The sequence below is a fragment of the Clytia hemisphaerica genome, unplaced genomic scaffold (assembly GCF_902728285.1).
Source record: "Clytia hemisphaerica strain Z4C2 unplaced genomic scaffold, Clytia hemisphaerica genome assembly, whole genome shotgun sequence".
Classification (NCBI taxonomy): domain Eukaryota; kingdom Metazoa; phylum Cnidaria; class Hydrozoa; order Leptothecata; family Clytiidae; genus Clytia; species Clytia hemisphaerica.
The window spans coordinates 685,962-697,007 of NW_027104612.1; positions in this window are offsets into that span (position 1 = coordinate 685,962).

Below are 11,046 nucleotides of genomic sequence, written 5' to 3' on the forward strand. Positions count from 1 at the left end.
AAATATAAAGTACAGCTCGAGAAATTCAAGAAATACTGTCTTTCCGGCGAAAATAGGCTGTTCCGGCGATTTTTAGAAAGTTCCGGCTTCAAAAATCACTTTTATTGACAATTAAACCATGCTTGATGGTGGGCATTGCTACAAATAATGTTTTTGTGTGAAAAAACAACGAAATATAAGGAAAAAGTCCAATGAAAATCTGCAAAAACGGCGATTTCCGGGATATTTCCGGCATTTTCAGCCAGAATAGAATTTTTCACAAAAATCGGACTAATCCATGTTTTAGGCATTGCTAATACGCATCTTTGTGCAAAAAATCAGAAAAAACTAATGATGAAATCTCGAGAAAAGCTAGTAACGAATGAACGAACGAACGAACGAACGAACGAACGAACGAACGAACGAACGAACGAACGAACGAACGAACGAACGAACGAACGAACGAACGAACGAACGAACGAACGAACGAACGAACGAACGAACGAACGAACGAACGAACGAACGAACGAACGAACGAACGAACGAACGAACGAACGAACGAACGAACGAACGAACGAACGAACGAACGAACGAACGAACACGGGTTAATTTATAGGACCTCCAAAGGTAGGTCCAAAAATCCAATGAGCAAAGGTCTAGAAAAGCTAAACAAACAATAATGGACGAACAAACTAAATGGACTAACATACAACAGTTTACATTACACAGTTGTCACCAACTTATGCATTGGACATGACACTCGTGCATTTCTAAGCAGTTTTTGAAAAAGAGGTATCAAATAGATGAGGGATGTTGACATTAGATCAACCAAAGCTAAAACGGGACAAGCATTCCATAAGCAGATCTGGGACCGTCCTGACGTTGCTATTCTTTTAAAGACTACAGGATGTCCAGGAGAAAATTCCTGTGTCGGAACACCACTACAAGTAGAAATCTTTTATATGTCTTTAATGCAACACAGTAATTATCACAATTGTATCGACGATAAAAAGAAAACACAATAAACTTATGAACATAATTAAAACACAATTGTGTAATAAAACAGTTTTTTGTAACTAAAGCTCTCAAAAATTGATATAGAACCGACTTTTAAGTGAATATGCATGATATTCAATCCTGAAAAAATGTGATTGTGACGTCATCAAAATTTAAAACTGTTATATATAACTTCAGGCAAAACAAACTTTAGCAGACTTTAGTGCACATTTAAAGGGAATGGAATATGATTCAAATCAATTTCTCAATCAAGCTGGATCAAGGGGACCTAAATGGTTGGGGCAACTTATCATTAGAACAATATATACAACAAAAGAACAATCATACAACTTTTGTATTTTTTTTTTTTGCAAAACTTCCAGAAACTAATGATAATGATAATTGAATACTATCCACTGATGATCTGCAGCGCTATCGTAAGGCCACAATCACAAATAACTAGTGTTCGCATTGTTTTAAGGCAAAAAAAAATTGGAAAAATTGATTTTCAGACTTTGAGTCATGCAGAAATCAGAAATTGAAAACAAACAGCCCTCTGTTTTCCGTGTTTAAGTAGACATTCTGTCAGCACGGTGCTTGGATTTCACGATATGGCCACTCTTTTTTTGAAATGTTTTTATGACTAGGGTTCCAGACATTCGCATGTGTTCCACTACGGATTTTTTTCATATTTCGATTTAAAACCATACTTGGTGCGAAAGAGAAATTGTGTATTTTTTAATAGGCCATTCATTAACTCAAATCAAATGACTTTGAAGATTCGGTGAAATGGTGGCTGAATTGCCATCCCATGTTTTGTCAGATAGTTCCAAGTTAGAGCAGTTGACGGTACTTGTCAATGTGTTGTGTCAACTTATCAGCATTGTTTTGTTGTTAAGGGAGAAATAAAAGAGGTAAGACTAGCCTAGTTTCTAATCCTGATATAGGAGTTTCATATTATTCTGGTTTTCAATTCAATTCATCAATGTTATTACATAAATGCTGTGTTTAAGAGCTTTATTAAAGAGACGTACCCTGTATGGACTAATCGATTTATTCATTGATTGACTCTTTTCTGTTAAGATTGATTGATCAAAATCAAAAAATACACAGTGAAGGGGGGAGAGGGGGTTTAGCCAAAGCGTACATCTATTGTTTAAACAAAGTCATTTCTATTGTTCTCTGCGTACAAGGGGGAGGGGGTGTCAAATATTTGGAAAATCTTTGCGTACGTAATATATGGACAATGCTAAAGAGAAGTATACTTTGAGCTTCTCGTGGGGGGGGGGGTTGGAGGAGCTCTCAGGCTTGTTTTACTTAATTTTAAATCAAGTTATCAAGGTTGCATACCTTTTAATCAAAAAAGGATGTTCCACCAGTGGGATCTTAGGGGATTTTTTCCTGAGGCATAACCATCCCTTAGATTATCCTAGGCAACCCCACTATAAGTGAGTATAATGTAACTTTCATCACTTGCAGTATAGACTTAAACTCGCATATCAAGATTACAGGATTTCGAGTACGGGCCAAGTTTACTTTCTTTTTGAGTGGTTTCATTTTTCGATTTCAAGCCAAAATTTTAGCAACGGGGTGCTTGCCCATAGTTACAGGGGTTTGTGCAAAAAACTAAACATAGAAAATTTTCCAAATCTCCCATTTCGTTTAATGCAATAAAAAATTAAACTTTTCTATGTTTCACTTTTTTGCACCTATTCTTCTAAAGATTTTAAGTTCTTCTTTTATTCAATGATTTTTTACGGCACTTTGTTGACAATCTAACTCTCGCATCAAATTCCCACTTTCTTCAGTATTAAATTGAAGATGAGAAAAAAGCTAAGCAACGGATCACGTGCAAGACACTGAAAGGCCACGGGTGCCAAAAAGAAGGGCCGTTGGATGCGGCAACCTCATTGGTGGAAATTTGATAAACAGCTGCGAAGGAGCGTTGGGAAGCAATCAGTAGAAGAGATCACTTTTGTTTTAGTTGCAGATTTCTATGAAAACTTCTCTCAGTCTCATGGGTTAATTGTCAATGTACATGTACACATGTGTTGTGTCAACTTGTCAGCATTGTATTGTTGTAAGGCGGCAATCACAAATATCTTCGTTTCGCGTCGCCCGACGGACTCTCAAAAATTGAGTACAATTGAGTCGTTGAGTCGGTAAATTTGTCCGACTTTTTCTTTCCTTCGTTTAAAAATTTTATTATTGCCGATTTTTTGCGAGTGATTTCTAGCGCATTCACAGCATTTTGACTTTGTTTATCATTACAAAGTGGCCGGGTAGCTCAGTCGGTAGAGCACTCGCCTTACAATTTCAGGGTTGTTGGTTCGATCCCCGGTCACCGCCAACTCAGCGGATGAGTAGCTTAGATTGGGTAATCTGATCTAAGCGGTAAGTTACAGGGAGCTGAGAGTAGGTGTGGCGCTCCACCTCAGCATTCGATCTACCAGGTTAGCGCAAATAGAAAAGGGGATAGACTCCCTCACTCCCGGCTCCGCCGACAGCCACCAGATGAATATACTTACTTACTTACTTACTTATCATTACATGCGCCATTTTGGTCGGAGGTCACAGCTCCGACCAAAATAGATATTTGTGATTGCCGCCTAAAGGAAAAGATAAAAAAGAGGTAAGACTAGCCTAGTTTCTAATCCTGATATAGGAGTTTAATAAGTTTAGACTGACTTGTCAACGACAACATAGACCTTTTTTCAAAGAGGACGTCCTGTTGAATAATCATGTAGTCCAGCCATAAAAACAATGATAGAGCCATGCATAATTACAGTACTGTATCATGCATATTGTAATAATTATGCATCATGGTTTTATCATTGTTTTTCTGCTGGACTACATAATTATTCAACAGGGTGGCCTCTTTGAAAAAAGGTCTATTCTGTTATCCTTAATCTTTTTTTAAATTCAAAAGTTATGATGAACAGTCTGCTGTTTAGAAGTGATGAAAATTATCCCAGGCTTGTGAAAGTAATTCCAGTTAAGTTGGCGGTAGCCAATTGATGAAAAAACAATCGATGATCATCCATATCGATACTCAAAAAATATTTTAAAATGGGCTCGATTACCTTATGCTGGATAAAAGCAAGGAGAGAAATCACAAGTATACTCAAAGAGGGAAATCTTGCTTAGAACATTACACAAAAAGCTTATACTGTTATAGAACCTTGGCTTTCCAAAGTCAAAGTAAAACAAACCATTTATGACTTGGTGAAGGCTTCTTCATAAAGACGAACTGTCGGTAAGTCATTCAGTAAGTAAGTTAGAAAACATAGAAAATAGCTCACAAAGAACCAGAAAGTCAGAAAAACTACGAACAAGAGACTGGAAAGTACGAAATAAGTCCAGATCTGTCTTCGTCTTTGAAGTTTTCCCGCCATTTATCAACCATTTTGTAAATGCAAATTAGTGTAATTTACCGAACGCTTGCATTTCGCGGGGCGGGGGGCGGGAGGGTCCCTTTTATCAAACTCTAGCAGCCCCATCCCCCCATCCAGCCACCACGAGATGAAGCCGCTGACCGGCAAAACAGGCCCGGTGGGAGCGGAGAGACTGGGGAGACTTCAGACTCCCCATTTCCACTTTTGAGCAAATTAGAATTTTTTCTCAAATTTCTAGCGAATTTCATCTTATCTCATTTTGAGCCTTCAGCCTCCCCACTTTTTTACGGTTATTCCGCCGGGTGGGCCCACAAGATCGAGCAGAGTCGGAGGCTTGCTTATATCTGGCACTCGATGATATTTTCTAGCTAGCTGAAGATCGGTCGGGAGGAATTTCAATATCCGGAAAGGATTAAATTCCGGAATTTCGCCAAACCACGTCAAGGATTTTGCACTGAGCGAGGAGGCCCGCGTGGGGATTGTCGGGTCCAATCAAAATATTCTCAGACTTACGCACAAGAGGTTTTGAGCCTGGAGGGGATGCGATACATTGAAGGTCAACTATCTTCTCTCCAGTCCAATAGGAAATGACCCGCTCTTTCGGAGCCTTAGCGTGGGCGGTCGCCAATCCCATCTATTTATATATCAGATAAGGGCAGTCTCTCCCTCTCAAGAGGAGCTTTTCAATTAAAAATATGACATTGCCTAACATATTTCCATCTCTTTGACCTAAGTATCATTTATCCTAGGTACCAGAGGCCAAGTTTTCATCAGACCAGAGAAAATCGATATTCGTTTGAGCTGTATAAGGGGGGGCGTACAATCTGGCGGTACTCGGGATAAGGCCTAATTTAGGACCGGGACGCGGTAAAAACGATAAAAAGTATTCGGGAAACGGTATTTTGAAAGAGCCACGGTGACGGTAAAACACCTGATTTTTCGTCCGGGATGAGGTGATTCTTATAAAAAGCAACGGTAATTCGGTAAAAGTCATACGTAGACGGTACATAAAATTTTCGGACTATAAAAAAAGCTTGTCACAAGAGTCAGCAAAAAGGTAAAAAAAAAACGTGAAAAACTCCCAAAAAAAAAGGATCTTACACCAGGAATGGGTTTATTTTGAGGCTTTTTAATACAGGGAGGAGAACGTTGGGCTTGTAAAGTTGAGCTAGAATGTCTGTCTGTCACCTCGAAACTTTGGGGCAGGCTGGAGTCTTCAAAAATGTTCGAATTCGGCTGAAACTTTGCACGTTCTTGTTCCTTTGGGTGAATCCCTTGGGTGTTTTTTTCAATGATTTATCATAGCCGGAAGGTCTAGATTGCAGCTTTAACCTTTATCCAGCAAAAAAGATTAGGTTTGGTAGAGCAATCAAGATAAACTCGAAACTCCTTTCGTGAAACTGTGCTATTTTTGAACATTTTTTAACATTTTCAAAAGCGTGCTTTAACTTTAAAATGACATAACTCAATGAATAATGATTCAAATTGAAAAAAGGACCCATCAAAGTTTTAGTACCACATTAATATAAAAAAGTCTTTCTATTCTAAACATTTCCACCTTGACATAATCAAACGTCCGGACTTTTTTCTGGGACACCCGGTAAATTTCTTTCTTTAGAAAGGTAGTTTATCTCTGTTAATTTTTGCAATCGAAACAAAATACGAAAATAATGATCTACCTCATACACATTCTATTCCATTTTGCCGAATTTTTGACTTCAAGTCTTTAGAATTTTGTGGGAAAAACAGCGGGACCGGTATTTTCGTAAATTTTGGACGGGATAACGGTAATTTTCAAAAAAATGGCCGGGATGGCGGTAATTCAAAACCTCGTACGCCCCCCACTGTATACTCACGGTAAGTATAATTGTGTGCCATGAAAATAAGGAGCCAAAGACGGATCGAGTCTTTCAATCTATCTATCTATATATTTCAGTAGTTAACAACATAAATGTTTGTTCTCCCTACATATAAAAGCATTAACAAAAATAAGATAAATGAAATTGGTTTAATAATAAAAAATGTTTGTATGTTTATTCAATAGTAAATATGTTAAAAATTCTAAAAAAATCTAAGTATGTTTGGTTGAGGACAAAGCCTAGGTTATCGAGATTAAGAGTAACGAGTATAAGGCTAAACAAAATGTTCTGAGAATGCCAAGATACGTGGAGGCAAAGTAGTAATGAGAAGTTTGAGCCTCAGGCTTAAGTCATGAGTAGTAATTAATAATATTGACGTTCTAGGCAAACTAAAATGGTGTAAAGTTAAATCAAAAGTTAAATTAAAAGTTAAAAATTTAATTAAATTAAATTTTAAATAAACCAGTATTGTGCTAAAAAGATTAATAAACTAACTAGAAATAAAGAGACATAGCTAAAGTAAAAATATTTTTGGTAAGTAGCAAGTGACGTCAAAACAAAATTGCTTCAAAGATGATTAAGTGAGTAGAGTGCAAAGATATATGAATTGGATAAAATAGGTTAGGGCAGGGCAATCCGATGATTAAGTGAAGTGAAAAAGAGGCCTGACGTCTGGATTTGATTTAAAAAAACTAATAATCTAATTCTTTAGAAAATAACGAGAAGTTGCATCTTTAAATTCATTCCTACCTTCCATATTCAAAATGTTAGCTGGCAATTTATTCCACCAGTTAATAGATGCTGGGATAAATGAGTCCTGGTACGCAATTACACGTCCATGTATTGGTTGGTATTTATTACTATCCCGAACTGGTTTGGGTAAAATACCAGGCATAACAAGTTTCCCTCCTCTTATATCATGTAAAAGAACGACTGAATCGACTTTTCTATGATGTTCTAGAGGTTTCCAGCTCAAGTCCTTCATCATTCTAGCCTCCCACCTCCAATCAGAATAAACAAACCGGGCCCCTTTTCGTTGGACCATTTCAAGTTGATCGCAAAGTGATTGATTTGATATAGGATTCCAAACTGGTGAAGCATACGATACGATTGGTCGGACATAAATGTTGAACGCTTTCTCCTTTATTTTACGAGAGAATCCTCGCAAATTTCTTTGTAAGAACGATCGTTTTTGGTTGGCTTTCTTACAAATAGCATCGATGTGTGTATTCCACTTAAGCTTCTTGTTTAAAGTCACCCCAAGATATTTGGCATTTGATACTTTCTCGAGGTTCTCGTTATGGATTGAATAAACAGATTATATGGGTTTGGTTTTGTTCGTGATGGTGATATGCTTGCATTTTTGTGGGTGGAATTCCATGTCCCAGAGTGTTTCCCATTCTTGTAGAGCTGTAAGATCGTCTTGGAGAATGAGAGGGTCAGCCATGCTTTCTATGGTACGATATAAATAAGCATCAATTGCTGCAAAAATTTATAACAAACTTTTATTCAACCGTATTGTTCCTATTCTTGACCCCCTCCTTAGGAGAAACCAAAACGGTTTCCGGAAGGGCAGGAGCACACTCTCTCAAATTTTATCTATCAGACGAATTCTGGAAGAAATGAGGAAACTCAATAAAGATGCTTTTATATGTTTTGTTGATTTCAAAAAGGCCTTCGACTCGATCAGTCGAGAAAAAATGTTTCAAATTCTAGGTCTCTATGGTATCCCTGAGAAAATTATAAATGCTATTCAAGCATTGTATACTTCTTCCAAAGCAAAGGTTGTATCACCTGATGGGGATACAGATATTTTTAATATTCAAGCAGGAGTTCTTCAAGGAGACACTCTTGCTCCTTTTCTTTTTATAGTTGTTTTGGATTATGTTTTAAGAATTTCTGTTGATACTTTTAACAAAAAGGGAATTCAAATTAAAACGCCCCAGGGCACACGCGATCCTGGCTTGTTTGTGACTGATCTGGATTTTGCTGATGACCTCGCACTTGTTGCAGAAAGTATTCAAAATCTCGAAATTCTACTCCATTCTTTAGAAACTGCAGCAAGTCAGGTCGGTCTTTACTGTAACGAGAAAAAAACAGAATATCTTTGCTCCTCTGAAAACTTTCTCCCTTTATTTTCTTTGAAAGGTGTTGACATTAAAAAAGTAATCGATTTCAACTACTTAGGCTCTCTTATCAACAGTTCTGATAGCGACTTTAAAACCAGGAAAGCACTTGCGTGGAAAGCTTGTAACAAGCTCAACAAAATCTGGCAATGTGATCTTGACAATAACCTCAAGCTGAAAATTTTCAAGTGTCTTGTGGAGCCCATTCTTCTTTATGGTTCTGAAACCTGGACCATGACAAAATCTATGGAGAAAAGTCTTGATGGGTGTTATACCAATCTCCTAAAAAGGGTTCAAAATCTTGATTGGAGAGATCATCCCAACCTCGCCCAAATCTACAATTAAGGTCATAATATATTGAGAATTTTGGTTATTTTAACGTTTTTCAAGATTTAAAGTTCTGGCGAGAAAGTCGATTTTTGGCTATTTTTTTAATTTAATCGAATATTTCAATTTGGGAGGGGTTGGCAGACTTCCAGGCTATATTCTGAGTCTTATTGGACTATTTTTGAACTTTTGGATCCTCAGATCCTAAGGTCCTAAGTCTTAAGTCTCATGTTAAAACTCAGAGTTAAAACTCTACCCTTCCAACCTACTTTAGAGCACTTACAAATCGATTGTGGTTCAAAAACTTCCCGGTGGATTTTCCTTTTTTCTCAAATATTATGACCTTGATTGTACCAAGGTCTTCCTAGAATCTCTTCTGTTCTTTTTTCCAGGAGGTTAACTTTCTCCGGCCATTGTTTCAGAGCAAAATCTGAAATCATTTCAGATATCTTATTGTGGTGCCCTACTGGTCCTAGACGCTCAAGGAAGCGAACTTTCCTCGACAATTTGAGGCGGGAAACAGGGCTCGAGTTAGAAGAACTGAAAACAGTTATGTCAGACCGTGAGCTGTGGAGAGAGAGATACTCGGTATTTCCGACCTAACGGTCGAAGGATGATGATGATGATGATGAAATAAGCATCATCAGCGAATAAACGGATATCCGATTGGACATAAGAAGGCATATCATTAATGTATATCAAAAATAGCAGTGGCCCAAGCACGGTGCCTTGTGGTACTCCTGACAAAACATTGGCCTTTTTCGAATGTTTCCCATTTAAGATAACCTGTTGAGTGCGATTACTAAGGAAAGCCTCGATCCATTTCAGTGTGGAGCCACGAATACCATAGTGAGAAACTTTACGACAAAGCTTAAAATGGTTAACCTTATCGAAGGCTTTGCTAAAGTCTAATAATATTGAGTCAGTTTGTTGTTTGTCGTTTAGGTTTTTAGCAAAGTCATTTACAGTGGTCAATAGTTGGCTTACACATGATCGGTTTTCTCTAAATCCATGCTGGTAATCACTTAACACTTTATTCTTGTTCAAATGTGTCATGATGTTACTGTATATGATATGTTCTAAACATTTACAACAAATCGATGTGAGAGACACAGGCCGGTAGTTTTCAGCCTGATTTTTGTCCTTTTTTCCACCTTTATAAACAGGAACAATAATAACGCGTGTAACCAATCTGTCGGAAGTGATCCTTTGCTAAGTGATGCGTTAAATATCGATGTTAGGGCAGGTGATATTTCGCTAGCAAATTCCTTCAGAAACCTTCCTGAAATATCATCAGGCCCTGTTGCTTTCTGAGGGTTAAGCTTTGACAACAGAGAGCAGACACCGTTTTCTTTGATTTCAATATCGGGCAATGTATTTTCAACAATTGGCGATCTGATGGGTGGTATATCTTTGTTGGGCTTAGAGAAAACGCTGCAATACTGTTCATTAAGGATATCAGCTTTCTTTTGGTCATCAATGATGATACTCCCATTCTTTTTTAATGGGGCAACTGTGATATTGTCTTTTTGTTTGTACTTAATATACTTATAGAATCGCTTGGTATCGGTAGATTCTAAGACGTTTTCCTTGATGTAGTTGTCATGTGCTTTACGACATTGTTTTCTGCACTCATTAACGACGTGTCGGAATCTGCACCAATCCGATTCAAGTCTTGTTCGTTTTGCACGCTTGTAGAGACGTTTCTTTCTGCGCGACAATCTCCTACACTTTCGATTTACCCATGGCTGACTGAATCTTTGACGTAAAGTTTTGGTTGGTATCTTATTCATAGTTTTGCTGACGATATCTTTGAATTCACTCCACATCGTGTCGATAGCAAAAGTTCCATTCTCATGTTTAGCACAAAATAGTGTACATGCTGTTTTCAGTTCTTCTTTTAATAATGGGATGTTTGCTCTACTCCATACATGCACTGTTCTTTTAACTGCACGATGCCTGATGGGATGACACATAACGTCAATTACACCAATAGCAGTGTGATCACTATCCCTGGGAAATCCTTGACATCCGATAGTAGTGAATAGTTGTTTGTTAGTATTATATCTAGGGTATTGTTATTTCTAGTTGGAAAGTCAATGATTTGGTCAAGGTTGCAGTCATAAACCATTTTAATTGCTGTTTCGTTGATTTGTTTTGAGTAATCGTGACTGACAATAGAGTTTGTTGACCAGTCGATATCAGGTAGATTCCAGTCACCCCCAATCCAGATTGGACTTGTCTGATACTTTGCAACAATTGATCTTATGTCCCTTGATAAATTTTCAAGGTATGGCAATTTTGTTTCTGGTGATCAGTAAGCAGAGACTATCACAACTGGTTTTTTAAAAGTTTCAATTTTGA